Raw genomic sequence first — 20767 nt, 5'->3', positions numbered from 1 at the left:
GAGTGGGGTACAGGATGGCACGGCGAACGGGGGGGGATGCCTCCCCCAATAAGAACACATCTCTAAACCTGGTCACTGGGTTCTTTCACTACCTGCGTGGTAAGTGGGGCACAATCTGCGTGTGTGTGTCCAAGTGTGTTGGTGCAGTGAGTACGTGGGAGCGGTCATCCTCCTCGTTTAGCCTCGCAGACAGGACAGCACTGTTGGGACCAGACTGTGTTCCGTGAGGATGACCGAGAGGGGAAAGTGTGGAGCGTGTCTGTGTGCGTGCGTCTGGAAAGGGGGCGTTTCCCCTCAGCCACAGGAGCACGTGGAGGCCGCTCTGTGTCTGTGGCAGTTCAGACAGAATGAACAGCAGCACTTTGACTGTGCCATGCAGCTGCCTGTCTGTCTACCAGCAGCTGCCTGTCTGTGTCCTATAACTATCCATCTGGCTGTCTGTTTACCAGCCTCTGTTTGTCTATATGTAACTATTTGTCTGTTGGTCTACCAGCATTGGTGTGTCTGATTGTATGTATTTCTGTGTCTGTATTTCTGTCTACAAGCTTTGTCTTTCTGTCTATCCGTACATTTGCCTTCTTGTCAGACTGTCAGTTATTTTCTTGTAATTGACCGTCTGTGTGTCTCCCAGCCTGTGCTTGTCTGTCTGTCTGCCTCGTGGGCTGACTGTCATGTGACAGTCACTTAGCAGATGCAGTTCAACACTAGAGGCCAGAGGACAAAAGCGTTTGTCACGGTCCTTTGCTAAGGTCGCTCTCACCACAGGGGCCAGGCAGGGGAAGAGAGAGGCTGGGTATCACATTAATGATACAGGCTATCTATGGCACAGGGGGTAATCATGTGTGTTAAAATGCTGCTGTGAAGCTTGGTTGCTGAGAAAGGCTATTTCCTTTGTGGCGACATACTGCATGTGTGTGTGTGTGAGCTGGAAGTGTGTGTCTCTGTGCTGTAAGTGCATGTGCCTGAGTACCGCTCAAAGTCACCTCGTCCCTGGGAGGAGGAGCTTGGAACCACAGACACACACACACACATCCACACACACACATCCACACACACACATCCACACACACACATCCACACACACACATCCACACACACACATCCACACACACACATCCACACACACACATCCACACACACACATCCACACACACACAGGCAGACCCCCACCAATTCCCACACACAATCCACACTATTCTCAGATGCAGACCGAATCTTCCCCATTTTCCTTCTCATCAATATTAGATCCTTTTCAGACCTGATCAAACGATTCAATCATAAAAGCGAGACCTGCTCAGTGGCACATGTGAGTGTGTGTGAATATAGGACTGCATTATGCATGGGCACCCCGCCTCCCCCCCCTTCCTCCTCTGTCCTTACCCAACACACATCTGCCCTGCACTGATCGGTGACACACTAACCGACTTGTGCGCAATCAATCAGTCAGCGTGTTTCATTAAGGCGGGGTGAAGCTCTGTGGCGGGCGTCCTCTCAGCCTGATAACATGCTTATCTCAAGGATATTGCTCTGTGCAGGAGCCAGGAGGGGGGGGGGGAAGGGAAAGCATTATGCAGCCTAGTCATAACATGGTGTGTGTGTGTTTGATGTGTGTGTGTGTTTGATGTGTGTGTGTGTTGAGGGAGAGAAGGAAAGTGTTTGCGCGGTGGGAAGTGTTTGTGGATGGGGTGGTCCTCCGTGGCTGTGGGGAACATGTGTTTACCTTTGTGACAGTGCACCGCTGACTAAGTGTGTTGGCGTGCGGCTGTCTGGCACCACTGTGACGGATACGGGGACATGTGGACTGGTGTATGGGCGTTTAACATGATCTACAACTCATGTCTTGTCTAGGGGAAGTCTCTGGCTTCCCAAGTCGCCAAGTATCTCCTTCTCCTTTCTTTGTTAGGAACCATAGAATAATTTAACTCCTTTCTTCATTTACGTTGAGTGGTTTCTCTAAAGGACATCGTCAGGAAACATCAGTGGTATTGATTGGACCTCCAGCTACAGATGTATATCACTGTGACCATAACAAGAGGTGCCCTTCAACCCCGAGTACATAAATATGTTTACAGTGGTGCTTCTACATTACCTGGGAGTCCAAACAACAACTGAGGTTGCCAGGACAGTTGGTAGGAGCTTGTCGAATACAGAAACAAAACCAGAGGAACACACATTATTATTAAGAATTCTTAATGTCATCATGACCTCGTTCTATCATTGAAAGGGCACCCGTTAAGTGACGGACATGGACTTTGGAGTCAATGTGGGCATGGTAACAGTTGGGGGGAAATGGCATCTAAATGTCAGATCACTTCTCCTTGCATGACTAGAGAATGGAGAGCAATGAAACTATTTAGACACATTAGACATGGTTGAAGTGGACGCTAACAAGGTTAACCAATAAAGCTCAATCCACTTTCCAGAACAAGAAGAAATTCAATTCAAAGAACAGGATGTATTCGTGTAACATGGAACTGATCCCGTTGTTTTGGTGTTGGATTTTCAGATGAGCAAGAAGCGGTACAGAAACGAACCTTCACTAAATGGATCAATTCCCACTTGGCCAAGGTAAGGCTGTCGTTTGCCAGTATTGTGTTGCGTCAACAAACCATATTCTACCTTAAGTGCCTGGATTGAAATACACCCCATCCACCATGGTCCCTCCAGCACTGTCCCTTTCTCCTCCTCCTCCCCTCCCCTCTTTCTCTTTCTTTCCCTTCCTCTCCTCTTCAGGCATCTTGCACCATCCGCTTTCCAGTCAACTGTTCCCCATGCCAACACATGCTGCTGAGGAATTAGTGGGTCATAAGACTGAGTGCCCGCCAAGACAACACACACACACTCACACACAAGCACATTCACAGCCTCAGGCACTTACACCTTCACATACTTTCATCGAACTCATGTTAGACTACTGTAGCCTGAAATCAACAGCCTGTAGCCAGGCTTTCTTCTACCTTTCCCAAAAAGATTATAATTGCTTCAACGTTCTGAAAGAAAATCATGCTACCCTTTCTTCAAGCTATAGGCTCTGCTTCATATTTATATTAATTGAGTTTTCTATCTCTTTATATATGGCCCACAGATTGGGGCTTCAACAGCTTACCCCATTTGTCTTAGAACATTAATTGTGATTGTTCTTGATATGAGCTTCGCCTTTGGGTAAGAACTACCCTTACTTGTCTCTCTATTGTCTGTAACCTAAACAATTACAGCCGTCACAGCTATGAAACGGCTCGTCATTTGAGTATAATTATGATATTTTACCGTATAAGGCACCTCAATTTAATCCATTAGTACCTGAAGTGTGAGTCGTGAGCGAGTGGACAAGGCAACCGCGACACCACGTCTTGCAATTAAGTGCTATTTAAATCCAAGCCGCCCCACTCAAGGTTTCCATTTCAATTTGATGAGTAACGGCTGCCGCGGCCTGACTTGATCGGAGGAGACGCGGAGCAGAAAATTCATTTGGAGGAGGCAGACCGTCTGTGGCGAATAAACCTTGACATGATATTAAACGTTTACGTATCAGGACTTCTCCAGCAGAAAATTACTACCCGTCCAATAATATTTAATGACGTTTAAGGTAAACACTTCATCTTGTATTTGTTAAGATTTGTGTGATCTAGATTTAGTGCTTTTCCATGCAAAAACATGGAAGGATGAACTGGTGACCTTTTTGCAATTTCAAGTTATGCATCAAAATCGCCAGTAGGCCTAGGCCAACTCAGGAGACTGGAGTTTCTGTGAAAGAGTATCACTTACAATTGTAGTTTAGCAATGGCCTACCTCTTTCAACCAAATACATTTTGCTTCTTCGTCTGAGAGTAATTCAACTCCTGTTCTAATTGCTCTCAACAACCAAACGATAATTAGTACTTACCTTTTTCATATTCTTGTTGATTCAATCTATTTCCCCAATTAAATCTCTCCGCTTTCAACATTTCAATCCCAAAACAGGACATTACCATAGCGACGATGATAAATATATATTTGTCTTGGTATATTGCTGTCAGGTCGGTGAACGGAACGAGACGGTTTGTCATTAGAACAGGTCACAAGTCAAAACAGCAGGTGCGAAGAACCGTGTCCTTAAATATTGAGCTGGTTGACGGGCGTGATGAATAGGCATGTACAGTACTTTGTGTTATAATTGACAGCAGTTTTTCCTGCAATTTCCCTCAGAAAAAAGCACAAAGAAAACCACGTTTTTAAACTTTGTCTGGTTCCATATGACCTCTTCTTGAAGTCAGTTGGTGGGAGTCTGAGAGAGCCAGAGATAGAAAGAGAGAAGTATGAAGGGCCTCAGCTGAGATAGTGGGTTTTGTTTAGCTCTCAGAGGAAAGAGCGTGCCCTTGGCAATGTGGATGATTAGCAGTCATTGGTATCTCAGGTCTTTAATTCAGGGCCTAGGGGTATGTGATTAATCGTAAGCACAGCTAGGTGAGATAAGGCTGGTGTATAGGCTACCCTTTACACCCATCCCCTAGTCCTTCTTACTCCTCTCCTCTTCCCCCTCTCATCCACAGGTATAACAAAAGAATACCTCATCAGTCTCAGCAAAAGTCTGTGTGAAGGGTACAGTACAATCCAAGCCCCTCAGCTTTTTGAGCACTTTTAAATTTGACTCTGGTTGTCGAAGGAGTGGAGAAGGGAGTGGCGGCGAGAATGGGTGTATGTAAGAGAGAAAGGGAGATACTGTAAAGGATTCTCATTTTCCATTTGGACAAATCCTCCCTGAGAAGGTTAGGGCTTAATTATGAGCAGGCCAGTGTGAGGGGTGGCTCATCATCATTTCACAGCCAAGCAGCCTCAGCCACAGTAATGAGCAGACACGTGTTCACAGAGATTACTGCTCCAGGAAGTAAAGCTCCACTGACCATTGTAAACATTATTACTCCGTTCCTCTCTGTATGGCTGCCATTCACACTGACTCGCATACTCTCAACTTCTCACTCTCTCTATCTCTCTTTCTCTATCTCTCCGTCACTCTCTCTCTCTCTGTCTCTCTCACCATCTCTCACCCTTATTTTTCTCTGTCTCTTTGCCATCCATCACTCATTCTTCTATGCAATGCAGCATGGCATTCTTAGGATTCTTCTCTTTTCACTATTTCTGTCATCCCAACACATGTATTGTATACCAGTGTTCCTCTTTGTCTATCCTCTTGTCTCATTTTCCTCCAGTGAGCTTCACTCAGTCCTTTTTCCCCTCTCACGTCTTCCATCCTCTTACAGTATTTTACACTCTCCTCCATTTATATACATGTGTCCATCCTACCATCTTGCACTGTGTGTGTGAGGGGGGGAGGGGGTCTTTGAGTGTTTTGAGATATGCCAGGCGAGTCCTTCACACACTTGAGACCACAGACAAGCACACTCCCAGAAGCTGCAAAGCTCTCAATCAATTAAAGTCACAGAAATTCACATGTAATTAGTTTGTTAAGCTCTTGATTTATTTTTTTCAGACTCTTGTGACTGAGTTGAGAAAATGGATATTACTTTCTTATTTTGTAATTAGTCCAAACTGTCATTAGCCAGAGGATTATTATGAACTAATAGGTAGATTTAACTTCAATTAGCTTGTGGTATAATTCATCCTTCGGTAAGAGCCTGTGTTAAGTGTTTTTCTGTCAGTCATGAAAAGCGGCACAAATGCAGTCTTCTGCGTATTAAAATATTCAAAGCCATGACAGTGTATTAGAGGAGTGGTATTTGCTAATTAATTTGGAGATGGGTTTATGTGATGTTGGCAGGGGACCTTGTCTGGTGTGTGGGGCAGGGCACAATCATCCATCTTCTATCTCTGCCACTTTTATTCTTTCTCTCATGTCCTTAAATGGCTGAGTCGTCTCTCTATATTTTTCTATTTCCTGTCCCTTACATCTACTCTAACACTCTTTTTCTCTCTGTCGTCCACCCCCCCTCCATCCCTCTCTCTCTCTCTCTCTCTCCCTCTCCCTCTCTCTCGCTGTCTGTCTCTTTTTTATGTATTTCTCTGTCTTCTCCCCCCCCCTCCACTAATCTCCCTGTGAATGGCTCATTCCATCTGAATGCTTTCCCCTCTAAACCTCCTCAGCCCCACCATGTGACTGCGCTTTAAGTAAAAATCCTTGATGTGGCGTCGGGGTGGGGAGAATGTAGAGATGTGGATTTCTGCAGTGAGGAGGGCTTGGGAAGGTCAGGACAAGAGACAGGCTCAGTTTCAAGTCATCAGCACATTTCTGGATTTAGGGAGGCATTTTACAGACAAGCCTCTCAGAGATGATTCCAGCTGTCCATCAAAAGTGTTCCGCCAAGCACTTCAGAAATATAGGCTAATATCTATCTACATTTCTTCAATGAAAATCTGTAAAATCACCAGCTTAAGGGAACTGAATGTGTGAAATGATAATTCACCGCTTAAAGTAATGTTGCAAGAAGCGTTGCAGCTAAACCACTAGGCCTATAAGATGTACTGTACATATAATACTGGTACTTCAAGATCGGTTGAGGATAAATCTCAGATCTTTGGATTCAGGCTTAGGTTGGATCTATGAACATACAACAGTTACATAAACAGCCAAGTTTTGAAACTGTTGACTTATGGTTGGTGTGTGTGTGTGTGTGTGTGTGTGTGTGTGTGCGCGTCCACAGCATGTTCCTCCCCTGGTTGTGACAGACCTGTTTGAGGACATCAAGGATGGGGTGATGTTACTGGCTCTCCTGGAGGTCCTCTCTGGACAGAAACTGGTGAGTACTGGACTTGTCTGAATTACTGTCAGGCATCACCTCTTCTAAACCGGTCTGGTCCGGCCAGACTGGGTCTAGTCTTGCCTGTACCAGTCTACCAGTTTGTTATCTCACTGTTTTATGTGTCAACCACATTCCAAGACCTCAAGACCCCCTGGTATGCAGGATTATGTTCCAACAACCAACCTTCACTTGATCACGTTGAGTTTAAATGACACTAAGCCCCTTAGTTAAATAATAGAGACATTGAATACAATGAATTAGGTTTGCAAAGGACTCATGTTTCTGTAGAGGAGGTACTGTATGATTATAAAGTGGGACAGAAAATTGTCAGAGATAGATGGAAATACCTATTGATCAGTCTTTATTAGGATGTTTGATTTGAACTTAACTGATCAGAAGAACAGGAATAGGCCACACACACTTACACACAAATGCGCGCGCGCGCACACACACACACATACACCCCTGCACACAAACATGCACCCCCACACACTGTAATCCCACCAGGCCAGTATAGCCTCAGGTTGTTGTCTGTCTATGTCATATTGATCTCCTTGCTGATGGGCAAACACTCACTTTGATTCTATCTCTGTGTCTTTATCTCTCTCTTTCGGTCTCTCTGTTCCCAATTTATCTCTACTAATTCATTCCTTCCTGGCTTTCCTCCCTTTTCGTTCAATTTCACACTGTTGTTTAATCACTTTGTTAAATTCTATTCTGTCTCCTTTCTCTATTTTGTCCCTTTTGCCCCCTCCCTTTCTCTTCCACCCCCTCCCTTTCTCCCCTCCCCCTCTCTTCTCCCCTCCCCCTCTCTTCTTCCCTCTAGCCATGTGAGCAGGGCAAGAAGCTAAGGAGGATCCACTGGGTCTCCAACATCGGCACAGCCCTCAAGTTCCTGGAGGGCAGAAAGGTAATAGTTCTCCCTCTCCCCCTCTTTTCCGCTCGCCTTCTTTTTCCTCTTTTCCCTCCGTCTCCCCCACTCCCTGGACACCGGGCTCAGGTGCTGGCCTTCGGGGTCGAAACACTGAATCTTGACCCCAAGTTGATCTTTTCTCGCAAGCTCCTTTTTCCACTACCCTTCCGTCTCCTCCCCTTTTCACCAGACAATCAAAACACGGAGGGCCCTTGTCCTCCGCCTCGGCCCTGTTCGCGACTCAGATCTTCCACTCGCGCCTTCGCCCTCTCTCTTTCACCCCTCTCTCACGTGCCTCGTACCACCCTCACGTCTGACATCATCCCCCTTCTTTGTCCTTTCCCAAGTTTTCTCCTCTTCTCTTCCGCGTCGTCTATTCTTCTGTACTTCTGTTCCCCACTCCCTCCCCCTCTCCTCAAACGGAGAAACGACGGTATTCCTAACCATGTTCACAGAGCAGGATATTGGTGCAGTCTCCATACTGCCTCCCTCCCTCCCTCCCTCATCTGTATTAGACGTCTGGTGCCGCCACCCAGCATCATGTCCTTGGATATACATAAATAAAGCTCGAAGCGAAGGGGTCTCTTGAGACATTGATGCCACTTCCTCCAGAGTGACAAGGGTTCAACTGTAAATCCTACCCTGGTAATCTGTCGTCTGCAATGGAGACGGGGAGATTGGGCGTCCCTGCCGTGCTCCTCGGAGGGGAGCGTGTGTGTCTCTGTGTGTGTGTTTGTGTCTGCTTGTATACCTCTGAGTGTGTCTGTGTGAGTGTGAGTCAGACTGTCAGTGTAAATCTTGTGTGACGGTAGGTCTAGACAGTATTCCAATGTATTTTTAGCCTTACTACGCCCGCCATATTCCCCGGCTCATATCTGAGACATCAGTTGCCACTGGCAACATTTCTTATTCCCTGTTGCTTTTCTAATGTCTCCTCTTATCCGATAGATTGGGTCATCCTCCTTCACTACAAGTCATTACCTTTTCATCTTAGTCTCATATGATGTAGGATCTGATGTGACCTGGTCATGTCTGTCCTCTGCGATGGGTGGCTGGGATTATACCCCCTGTGTGTTCTTAAATGGAACTATCAATGGCACAAGCCCTTTCCTCCCCAAGCCCTCCCTCCATTCAGCTCTCTTGACCGAGTTATTTAATGTTGACCTGCTGTGTTACACCACTCAGACTGGGAACTCAATGATGTACCCCCTGCGTTATTCAATATGGTGTCCAGGATCACATCCACCCACCCTCTCTCTTTCTCTCTCTACTCCACCCCCCCCCCCTTGAGTTCTTTCTCCCACTTTCTCTCCTTCTCTCTCTCCTTCTCTCTCTGCTGGGTGTAATCCCCAGTGCCTGGATAGAGGTGATATATCTCTCATCTCAGCCAGCCATCCAGGCTATCTCACCGGAAAGAGTCCTTATCACCTGCCCTCTCAGTCAATGAGACACCTCCCCTTCAATAACCCCATAAAGACTACACTAGCACCTCTAACTGCTCTCCCTCTCTCTCCCTCTGGTCGGTCTCTCTCCAGTCTGCATGCAGGGGATCTCCTGTGAGTACCGGAGCTCAATTTTCAATTAATTGTCTGAATGTAATAAATCTTCTTGATATAAAAGGTTGATAGTTGTAAGGATGATCTGGATCTAGTTCTTCTCATATCACATATTCTTCGTGTCCTCTACAGTCTAAATCACCAACACTGCACAGACTTGTACAAGTCAAGTGCATTGTAGTGATAGCAGCTTGATTTGAATATGATATAAGATATTTTCTTACATTTCATTCCTTGGATACTGTGTTTTGCCCCAGATAAAGCTAGTCAACATTAACTCCACTGACATTGTGGATGGAAGACCTTCCATAGTACTGGGGTTGATGTGGACCATCATCCTCTATTTCCAGGTAATGTCTGTTTGTTTTTTTACATCGGAATTTGGATTATCTGTAGAGAGTATCATAATTGTAATTAGCATATTAGCAATTAGCATAATAGTTTTATTTACAGACAGCTTTTGCAGCTCAAAAAGATTTTAAGTAAAAGAAAGTGATCCGTTTGTTGTTTGTACTTCTTCAGGCTAGATTCAGTAGGCTTCTGTAGAGTTCTTTACTGCAATATATCATCGTTGCCTTTTCTCCACCCCCTTCCACTGACAGATCGAAGAGCTGACCAGTAGCTTACCAGCTCTTCTGGCTCTGTCAAGCAGCACGTCCTCATTGGACAGTTCCACCAGCAGCACTGACACCACCAGCCCACCCATCAAAAGGAAGTCCCTCCCTCCTGTGCAGGGCGGGGCCAGGAAGGCACTGCTCAGATGGGTCCAGCAGACTGCCACTAAGTATGATTGACAGGAGCCACAGCCAATACTTATCCTTGAAACCAATAGTGGCAATAATGTCATCTGCTAATTGCAGTGAGAAGCTATACACAAGTGGATTGGCCTACCTGTCATGATGATGATAAGCTAGACTTTTTAATGTGGAATGTGGAAACGTTGTTTTATCTGTCAATCATTGGAGAGTGTGGCACATTGTTTTTGCTCTCTACCATGCTAGGCATCTGGGCATTGAGGTGAGGGACTTTGGCCAGAGCTGGCGTACTGGCGTAGCATTCTTTGCTCTTCTCCTCGCTCTACGACCCAACCTTGTCGACATAGAGTGCGTGCGGAAAAGGACCAATCGGGAGAATCTGCAGGAAGCCTTCTCACTGGCTGAAACAGAGCTGGGTATCCCACAGCTCCTTGACCCAGAAGGTAATTCACACACTCTCTCACCTGTTTCTAATGAATGGGTCGTTATCAGGCTTCTGCAGAGCCTCTTGATAGGCCATTCATTTGAATCAGGTGTGTTGGAAGAGGGAAATGCATTAAACGTGTAGGGTCCCCCAGGACCAGCGTTGAGAAACACTGATTTAGGTTGATTCTACCTCAATAGAGGCAGAAACACAATATCCCATCCATGTTCCATTATAAGCAAACAGGTCTTTCGATATCGCAGGGGGCTACAATTCTGTCCCGTTTACTTATCAGAGAATTCCCTACAGAGTGCAGCGTCGACACAGCAGCATCTGTGCCCCTTCACGCCTGCCCTCACAATGAGCTTTGCCTGATGCAGTTTGACACCAGAGTAATTAAGGGCAATTAGGCTACAGCTTCGGAGCATCCTCAGTCAGGCTCACACAGACAGGGTTCTGAGAGCAGTTTCCTGGTTCCAGTTTAGTTTTTTTCTGTCTGATGATGCTCTTTATCAACGAGTACAGTACATCTAATATCTTGGGGTGTTTTCCATCTTGACCGCCATCCCTCTGTGCCCTCCCTCCGTCCTCAGACGTAGATGTGGACCAACCAGACGAGAAGTCCATCATGACCTACGTGGCTCAGTTCCTCAAGCACCACCCTCAGCGCCAACGCAGCGATTCTGAGGGACAGCTGGAGGAAGAGGTAACACGCCTCCCTCCCTCCCTCCTCCTCACTCCTTCCATTCAACCTTTTCTTTTTTCTTTCTTTTTCTCAGATAATCTCATAGTACCACCTGTAGGCCTACATGTGTTTGTACTTTGCGTTGTTTTCCACCATTCCAGATATCTGTTTCTCAAATCAACGGGCTAGAGATTGCTGTGTCTTTCAATCCCCTGAAACTCTGTCTTTCTATCTCTTTTTTACACTCTCTCTTTCTCATAATTCAGCCTTTCGCTACTAACATGTCCCTGTTTCTTACTCGTTGGTGATGTGGAGTGTTGCCAGTTGTTCACTTTCTCTTTGCACGCTTATCTTTCTCTCTTCCTCTCTTTCCCTCCCTTTCTCTTTGTGGTGTGGTTGCTTGGTGACTGCATCCCTATGGTTGTTGTGGCTGCCTCTAATCAACAGTGTGGTCTCGCTCCTCGAGATATTGAGGAAATGTTGGAGGTACGTTTAGATCCTACAGAGACCTGTCAAAAGTCTGCCAAGGTTCTCCATCAAACCTTCAGGAAGAACTTTTAGGATTTGTCCCAAACTGTAGTACAATATTCATTAAGAGTTCCCACCGATTTAAGTACCTTATGCAGTACTTCAATAAAGACAGCGCTTCCTGATATTTCAGATCATTAGGGATAAGCTATTGTTACATCTGTGTCGGTCTGTAAAACATTCATGTTATAGTAGCATCACCAGGGTGCATCGCAAGTGGTGAAATAAATCAACAATGTTTAATGTGGTAAAAGGAAGTCATCTTTCTACCACCTCTGTTAATCTTACCTGGGGGGAAATCCCAGCAGGAGCATTTCCCAGTCATAATAAGAAAAGGAAGTTCCGTATTATGGCCTGTATTATATGCTGTGCGATATTAACATTATATTTGCATTAGCACTGAGGCTGTCGATGCCATTACCATGACAATGAGGGCCCCTGGCAATGTGCTCAACTATGCAGGTCTGATGAAAAACCTAGGAACAGAGTTAGGGTATTTTAAGGTGAAGGGTGTTGACCTCATAACTCGATAACCACACCCTTGGGTCTTGTGATTTTAGATATGTCCTTACCCAGATTTTATTAACCTTTGTATTTATAATTATTTTTATTTTTATTATTTCCTGCATCTGTGGTATTGTTCAAACCCCTTTTTTTTATCACTGTCAAATGTAATGCCTTTCATGTTTATTTTATTTTCAGATTTTGTTCACCGAATCGTCATGCACAAACATATTGATTTTATTAATTTATAACGATTTTGGAATGATTGGATAGCAGGGGGGAAATAGAGCGACTAAGCTAGCCACCATGTAAAGTGATTTGTAGGGTGCTCCAGACTGGAACACTGCTATTGAGAGAGCAGAAGGCTTCCCTCAGCAGGGCATCTCATTCTGAATGAACAGGAAAGAGTCTCAGAATAGGCTGGCCAATTGAAGTTGAATGTACTGAAACATTTTCTTAATGGCTTTCAAATTAAATGGACTGTTTAACCACCTTTTAAATAGGATTTATCGTCATAGGTATTCCTAATCCAATGAAATGGTGCGTGTGTGTGTCTCAGACAGGATTTGGGCTGAGCTGAGTGTATCTGATAGCCATGAAATTTGCTACTGCTATAAAATATTGCTAATAATAGCATGTGTTGCCTCTCCACATTTGCAAAATGTCCCTTATTAATGTGGTTTTTTTCCTCTCATCTCCCTTCATCTTGACTCCTCTATTGCATTTTCTTTCTCTCTTCTTCTCCCATATTGTTCAATGGGAATGTGTCGATCCACGTCCTGGCCCTGCACTCATCCCTCCTCCTTTGTTCTTTTTCACTTCATTTGCCCTTCCAAACTTTATTCCTTCCTGCTGTTCTCCCTTCTTTCGACTCTCCCTCTCTCCATTTCTGCCTTTGGACAACATTTCTGTCCTCTCTTCATCTTCCCTCCCTCCCCTCCCTGGCGCGGCCCGCCCAGAGAGAGCAGCGTCGGAGCCTGTGGGAGCTGAAGACCTGGCTGGAGCAGCTGGAGAGAGAGGCAGCACAGGCTCAGGAGGACCAGGGCAATCTCTCTCAGCAGTACCAGGTTAGTGTGTGTGTGTGTCCATCTGGGTGTCTGCATGCAGCTAAGCACACACAAACAGCTCCATAGAAGACCAACCTACACACACACTCAAACACGCCCCCCCCCCACACACACACACATATGCACACAAAGTCTGTCTGGGCACACACTCTCCGGGCACAGACGCTCCTATTATCAGCGTAATCAGTGGTATTACACAGCGGGGATCACAATGCTGCTGCCGCATTTCCACCCAATCTGGCTCAGCTTCTCAGCCCCAGGATACGATACATATTCAGCAGCATGTGGGAGAGACCCTTTTTCCTTCTCCCATTATACAGGAAAGTAGGAAAATATTGGGCAGAGTAAGGAAGAGGCTTGAAAGACAATTAGCGACAGCTTTCGAGAGGTTCCATGAATGTATGAGGTATTCTGTCCTGTGCGTGCTGGAACTGTCAGGCACGTCTTTCGGAGTGGGATGTGCATGAAATTGATGTCCTCAAATATTAACAGGTGTTGCTTCTTTCATCTTCTGAAAGTCTGACCCCGGTTCTAAAGTTACTTCTAGTCATTTCTTTGTTGTTGTCTTTGTCTCTCTCTCTCTGTCTCTCTGTCTCTCTGTCTCTCTGTCTCTCTGTCTCTCTGTCTCTGTCTCTGTCTCTCTCTCTGTCTCTGTCTCCCTCTCTCTTTGTCTCTCTCTCCCTCCCGCTGTTTCTTTCTCTCTCTCTGTCTTTCTCTGTCTCTCTCTCGTTGTCTCTCTCCCTCCCTCTGTTTCTTTCTTCTCTCTCTCTGTCTTTCTCTGTCGTTCTCTCACCGTCACTTTCTTTCTCTCTGTCTTTCTCCCCCCCCCCACTCTCCTAGTTGTTCAAGAGTCTGCGTGTCCAGTTGGAGATTAGGAGGAAGAAGACAGAGACTGCTCTCCAGTCCACCCAGAAGGAGGGCATGCTGACCATGGACCAGGCCCTGGTCAAGCAGGCCTGGGACAGGGTGTCCAACAGGGTGAGGGGGACACACTGCTTCTGCTGTTCCTTTTATTTCACTCATATGTAGACTGGGACTCATTCTGAAACCAAGATGTTGTTTGCATATGAGCCCTATTAAACATGTTGATTCTCTTCTCCCCCCCCCAGTTCCTGGACTGGCACCTGCAGCTGGACCGGGCGCTGCCCGCCCCCCTGAATGTGGTGGGATCGTGGCTCCACCAGGCTGAGGGGGCGCTGCGGCAGGAAGTCCCTGTTCAGCAGGCACATGACGAGACGGCTAACACCGTGCACAAGACCCTGCAGCAGCACAAGGTAGGCAGGAGACGGTGTGTGTGTGTGTGTGTGTGTGTGTGTGTGCTGGGAGGGTGTGGAAGGGGGGCAAGTTGGGAAATGGCACCGGAGATCTGGCGTTGTGTACGTGATTATGGTTGATTATTTGCGTGTGTGTGTGTGTGTAGGATGTTCTGAAGGGGCTGGAGGGTCACCAGCAGGTGTTTCAGAAGATCCACAAAGACAGGTGTGTCAGCGGGGTCCCTGTTCCCCCAGAGCAGCTCCAGGACATGGCTGAGAGGTGTGTGGCTCACCCTCTCATCCCTCCACCAGTCAGACCTCCCATCCTGACTCCACACACACACACACACACACACACACACATCTCCCTTTTCACTCAAATCTGCTGACCAAGCATTTCCCCCGAGACTTTACCTCGTCAGTTTACAGTTCTATATCTGAGCACGTTGACAAAGCATGTGAATAAAGTAGGCGTTTTCTTCCGTCGTATTTTAGAATTAATTTCATTTCGACGTCTTCAAACATCCACCTTGCCAAGATGGAGTTCCTGGAGAGCCAGCAGCATATGCAGGCTTTCCTGGCACTGGCTGAGTCCAAGCTCAAATCCTGGATCATCAAATATGGACGTCGGGAATCCGTGGAGCTTATGCTCCAGAACTACCTTGTGAGTTTACAGAACTAAGATACTCCAAAGGCTCGCCCAGCATCCCAGAATTAGATTTTGGTTTGAAATTGGGTCAACAGAGACTGTCATTGTAGAGATAGATTGTCATTGTGAAAGTGAAATGTTTACAAGTAGTTTGTTTCTTTCCCTCTCTCTCTTTCTTTCTCTCGCTCAGTCTTTTATTGAAGGGCAGCAGTTCTTTGAGAAGTATGAGACTCTGTTCCAGAATCTGAAATGCAGTTCTGAACTCTATGTCAAGGCGGATTGCACAGGTTAGGCATCACAATCATTTTTAGATTTCAAACTGAATATTTTTTTCTCTCCATCAATTACACCATTGTGTTTGACTTTGACAGACGATTTGGAGACATTTCCTCTTCTCACACGTCTAGTGCCATACTTTTCAATGTTGAAACTCAACGACTGAATCATTCTCTTCTCAACAACTCACTCAATAACCAATCAACCTCCAGAATATTTTCTCTTTATCACTGTTGCTGGTGGACACCTCTCTCTCTCCCTCTCTCTCTCACTCTCTCCAGGCTATGTCTAAATGAGGTTCTTCCATGCTCTTCTCTCAGTGGGGAATCAACCCCATTAAAGCTACTGGTGCCCCACTTCTGCAGTCTCTGGATGCTAGCTAGCATCGTGCTAGCGTTGAGGGTATACAGGAAAAAGAGAGACAGACAGAGAGAGGCAGAGAGAGAGAGAGACTTGTAGGGAGTTTCATAAAATGTGAATGTTGATTGGTTGGATGCTGAAAAAGGACTGCATGAGCCCAGCTGGTGGCCTGTGTCCTGAGCTCTGATTGGTTAGTCTTGTCTGTCTGAAGGCTAGACTTAGATGATTATAGAATGATGAGAAGAGCCGAAATAGGAGAAGAGATTCGATAGGTAATTTTCCACAATTTTGGGAATGATTGCACTACTTATTGATGTGCAATTTAAATGTGGGTGTCCTTTTTGGACAGGGTTGTCAGTCCTGCATCGACCATCTAGATCCCAGTTCTGGTGTGGCACATTCAGTGGAGATCCATTTGTGCTCTATGAATCAAGTTATAAAATCAAACACATATGTACATAAATGTATGTATGTTGAGTGGGTGTATCTATTTTATTTCTGTGTATATCCTCACCACATTGTGTATGTGTAGGTGCGAGTGCGTGTATGTATTTGTGTATATGTTCTCAACTCATTGTGTGTGTGTGTGTGTGTGTCACAGTGGACGAGGGGGAGGCTGGTGTGCGGAGATTCATGCGGGAGGTTGTGACCCAGTGGAGGAGCCTGTCTGTGGAGGTGCGCAGTGTGCGGAGCATGCTGGAGGAGGTGCTGTGTAACTGGGAGAGGTACAGCACCACCGTGGCCTCGCTGCAGGCCTGGCTGGAGGACGGCGAAGCAGCCCTCAGCCGCCCGGAGAACACCAAGCGGGTACGCCACACTGAGCACTACTGAGTGCATGGGGAAGGGAGCGGGTACGCCACACTGAGCACTACTGAGTGCATGGGGAAGAATGTTGAAGAATGTTTTGAATGTTGCATTCGAAACATGCTGTAACTGTGCGAGTTAATGAGTGAACAACTTACTGAGTGAAATGAGGACAGATCATGCGAGTATGTGGACAGTGAAAGTGTTTTTTAAAATGTGTCAGATTGGGAAATGTAGAGGAAATTGTGACAAGGTTGTCACCAACCAATAAGACCAAGTCTCCCAGTTTTGAGTTATTAGCATGTTTTAACCTCTAAATCAAGGAATTTCACCCGACTGTCAAAGCATCCCATCTGACTTCAGTAGGTCACAGAGGACATCCCAACTGTCAGGTCACCATGGTTACCCCAACTGTCAGATTATTACCCCAGTAAACTGCCAAGGAACAGACAGCTAATTACCCTGAATTTCATTTCCCTTCTCTCTCTCTCTCTCTCTCTCTCTCTCTCTCTCTCTCTCTCTCTCTCTCTCTCTCTCTCTCTCTCTCTCTCTCTCTCTCTCTCTCTCTCTCTCTCTCTCCTCTCTCTCTCTCTCTCTCTCTCTCTCTCTCTCTCTCTCTCTCTCTCACACACTCCCTCCACCTCTCTGCCCCCACCTCTCCCCCAGGATTTCTTCAGGACTCTGCCTCAGTGGATGGAGCAGCACGCGACCATGAACGATGCGGGCAACTTCCTGATCGAGACGTGCGAAGAGGCGGCGTCGAGGGAGCTCAAGCAGCAGCTGCTCCTGCTGAACGGGAGATGGAGGGACCTCTTTGTCAAAGTCAAACAGGTAGCAGAAAAAAAAACATGAACCAGACACAGGCCCAACTGAAACCAAACACTCAGCTGAACCATTAAAACCGGATGACAAGACACCAGGGATCCGGAGGCGGTGTCCGTGTCAGTCCCTGTAGTCCAGTTGTCCGGCACACCTGTTACCCGCTGCTGGGTCTGACATGTTGGCGGATGGGCTCAGCTGGCTGAGTGTGGCACCTCTGTCGACACGGTAACCATGGGGACCTGACCGCCTGTCTCTCCTGTGCGCAGTACGCCCGGGCGGACGAGCAGGAGAAGTGGAGGAGGGACTACGTGAGGGCCGTGTCGTCCCTCAGGGAGCTCCTGGACACGGCCGAGACCAAGCTCAGCGCTCCCGTCCAGGTGTCCTTCCTCGCCGTCAGGGCCTTCTTGCAGGACGTGGAGGTCAGGCTCATGTCCTTGGATGTTTACAGCTCTCACAAACTAGGCCACAGATGGTTTCCTGCAGAAAAAATTAATACATTTCAGATGAATAACACTGGGGCCATTTGGTAGAAATTGGAATTATTCAAATCCTTTGCATGGGATTTGGTCACAATCAAAACACCTTCATATGGGATGTAGAAACTTACACAAAGCATAGCACAAATTTGGGCATGGAAGCTTAGACTGAGTATTGGAAACTCTGTGAAGTAGTTGTTGACTTGACTCAGACAAACTTTGCCCTTTCCTCCTGTCTAATCTCACATTCAGAACACCAAGCAAAAGGTGGTTGCCATGGAGACTCAGTACAAGCTGGCGGCCCGCAGCGCCCAACTGCTTGCCAAAGACGCTCCACAAGACGAGGGCGCAAAGGCCATGGCTACCATGGGCAACGGTCAAAAGTCAGCTGAGTAAGGTAGGCATCATCAGAGGCCTACTGAGAGGAGACATATCTTTATGATTAAAGTTGACTTACCGTGTTTAAAACATTTAGAAACGACATAATGCTGTATACCTTACTTAGATATGTCAACTACATTGTTAAATATGACTTTTAACTGGCAGCCTATCATAGCACGACAAACAACTTAAGTCAACAACATTATTCCCAGCTACATCAGCTAACTCACAGCTAGCTGCCAAGGATCTGTGAGCTGCTGGTTTTGGCCTTAAAGTGTTGTGTGTGTCCCCTCAGGTGAGGGAGAGATGTCCCTGCTTGGTGAGGGAGTGCCACTCACTGCTCCCCCCTGCTGGAGGAGATGGAGAAGCACATCGCAGGCTTCTACCAGTCCCTGGACAGGGCCGACCGCATCACAGCTAGCGCCAGCAACCCCGACTCTCCGCACAAGCACAGCTGGCAGGTGAGGACATTGGTTACGCAGAGGACATGTTACAGCGTTGGATGGGGCAAATGGCTATAGATACACAAAACCATTGTTCTGTATGCACTGTGTCCCCCTGTCGACGTCTACATAATGTACAACCCCCCCCCCCCCCCCCCCCCCCCCCCTCCAGGACCTGCTGAGTCAGCAGCAGAGCTGCAAGCGCTGTCTGGCCTTCATCGAGAGGAACCTCCTCGCCCTGCAGAGGGTGCTGTCCACCAGCAGGGCCCTGAAGAACTTCGACCCGACCCTCCAGCAGAAGAGGGTGTCCGAGCTGCAGGCCTCTGCCCAGGTAGGCGTTAGTCTGTGATGGAACGCGGCTCGTCGATGCTCACTCAGCCAGGTGCTAAGTAGAAGAGCAGAACATTCAATAGAAAATACTCCCCCCTCCATGTTGGGAAATGTCCACAGTGTGGGGGGGAAATTATGTTCTATTTAATGCCAGGGCTACACCCCTAATTGACAATCCCATAGATCCTAATAGACAATCCCAAAGCTGCATTTCTGAAAGTGATGGATGACATGACCCATGGAACCGCGTCGCGGTCCTGCTTGTGCCTTGCTGCGGTCAGGCTCTGGTCAAGGATGTTGGGGAATGGAGGCGCCAGGAGGAGGCCGACAGCAGCCTGAGGAGGAGGTTTGAGGAGTCCCGGCAGGAGCTGGAGCGGGTGCTGAGGACCGCCCAGGGCTGCCTGAGGGAGAGGGGAGAGGCGGAGGAGCTGCTGAAGAAGCACTCGGTGAGCAGGACCTTCTGAGTGTGTGTGTGTGTGTGTGTGTCTGTGTGTTTACCTGGCAAGGAGGAGGAAGAAGAGAACAGAGAGGGAGGGGATATTGTGATTATTAATTGTGTGCCTGTGTGGTTTTGTGAGACTCAGTGTGTGTGTGTGTTTGTGTGCTAGTGTGACCATGACTGTGTGGGAGAGAAAGACAACCATTCGAGATCTTGTTTTTGGCTCCAACTCGTACTGCGACCTATCATCGAGCCACTGTGGTTATTTTACTCAGGAGTTCTTTGGGCAGCTAGACCAGCGGGTCCTGAGTACGTTTCTGAAGGCGTGCGACGAGCTGACAGACATCCTGCCAGAGGACGAGCAGCCGGGACTGCAGGACACCGTCCGCCGGCTGCACAAGCTCTGGAAGGTCAGAGGTCAAATCACTACATCACTCTCACTAATGAGCTGGCTATCTATACCTGCAATCTATACACTGATTAAGCCACAGGCCACTGCTTGGCACCCCTCTTCCTCTACCTGTTGTTTTTGTCATTGATCTTAGTTAGTGACGGTTGTTTGGGATGCAAACATGTTCAAACGTATTGACAAATTGATTTGATGGTCATCTGCCGTTCATTAATCATCCGATCTGTAATTTGTGTCTGTAACGTTTGTGGTATTTTTGTCTTTGATCGAAGGTCGTTTCTTTCTCTCTTCCTATTTCTCTCTCTTACTCCCTCTTACTCTATCTCTCCCACTCCCTCACTCTTGTTCTCTCTATTTGTCTCGTTGAAGGATACCCAGGCAGAGGCTCCGGCTCACCTTCAGCGTCTGAGGGTGGAGGCGGAGCATGGGCGGGCGTGGGCGGCGCTTCAGGAGTGCAGGGCGGAGCTCGCCAGAGAGGCCCAGGCTCTGACTGCCACCAGCAGTGAGAGAATAATCAGAGAGCACAGGGTAAGAGGGAGAGAGAGAGAGATAGAGAGAGAGAAAAGAGGGAGACATATTGACAAATTCAGTAAAACACTCACTCGTTCCCTCTCTCTTCTGTTGACGTCTCTGTCCCAGATGTTCTTCCGAGAGCGAGATCCTCTAGCTGCATGTGAGAGGAGGCTGGCGGCCATGGAGGAGCTCTGTCAGCAGCTCCCAGACAACGACCCCACCCAGCGGGCCCTGGAGACCACCCAGAGGGCCTTGCAAGAGGTCAAAGGTCAGATAGATGCCATGTACCTCAAGATGCAGCAGCATCCTGACAAGTGGAGGGAGTGGGATCACAGGTGAGGGAAAACGAGAAAGAACAATACAAAAGTATGCATGATAAGATTCAGTACACATTCTCCAGTAACCTCCCATGCATATTATTGTAAGCATATATGACCTTGTTCTCA

The 20767-nt window shown here is 47.2% G+C and overlaps 1 pseudogene; it reads left to right on the top strand.

Annotated features, from left to right (window-relative positions):
- LOC134025210 (nesprin-1-like) overlaps positions 1-20767 on the top strand; it is a 43940-nt pseudogene that overhangs the window by 11130 nt on the left and 12043 nt on the right.

This window comes from Osmerus eperlanus, chromosome 8 (genome assembly GCF_963692335.1).
Source record: "Osmerus eperlanus chromosome 8, fOsmEpe2.1, whole genome shotgun sequence".
Classification (NCBI taxonomy): domain Eukaryota; kingdom Metazoa; phylum Chordata; class Actinopteri; order Osmeriformes; family Osmeridae; genus Osmerus; species Osmerus eperlanus.
This window is presented reverse-complemented; position numbering and strand designations above follow the sequence as displayed.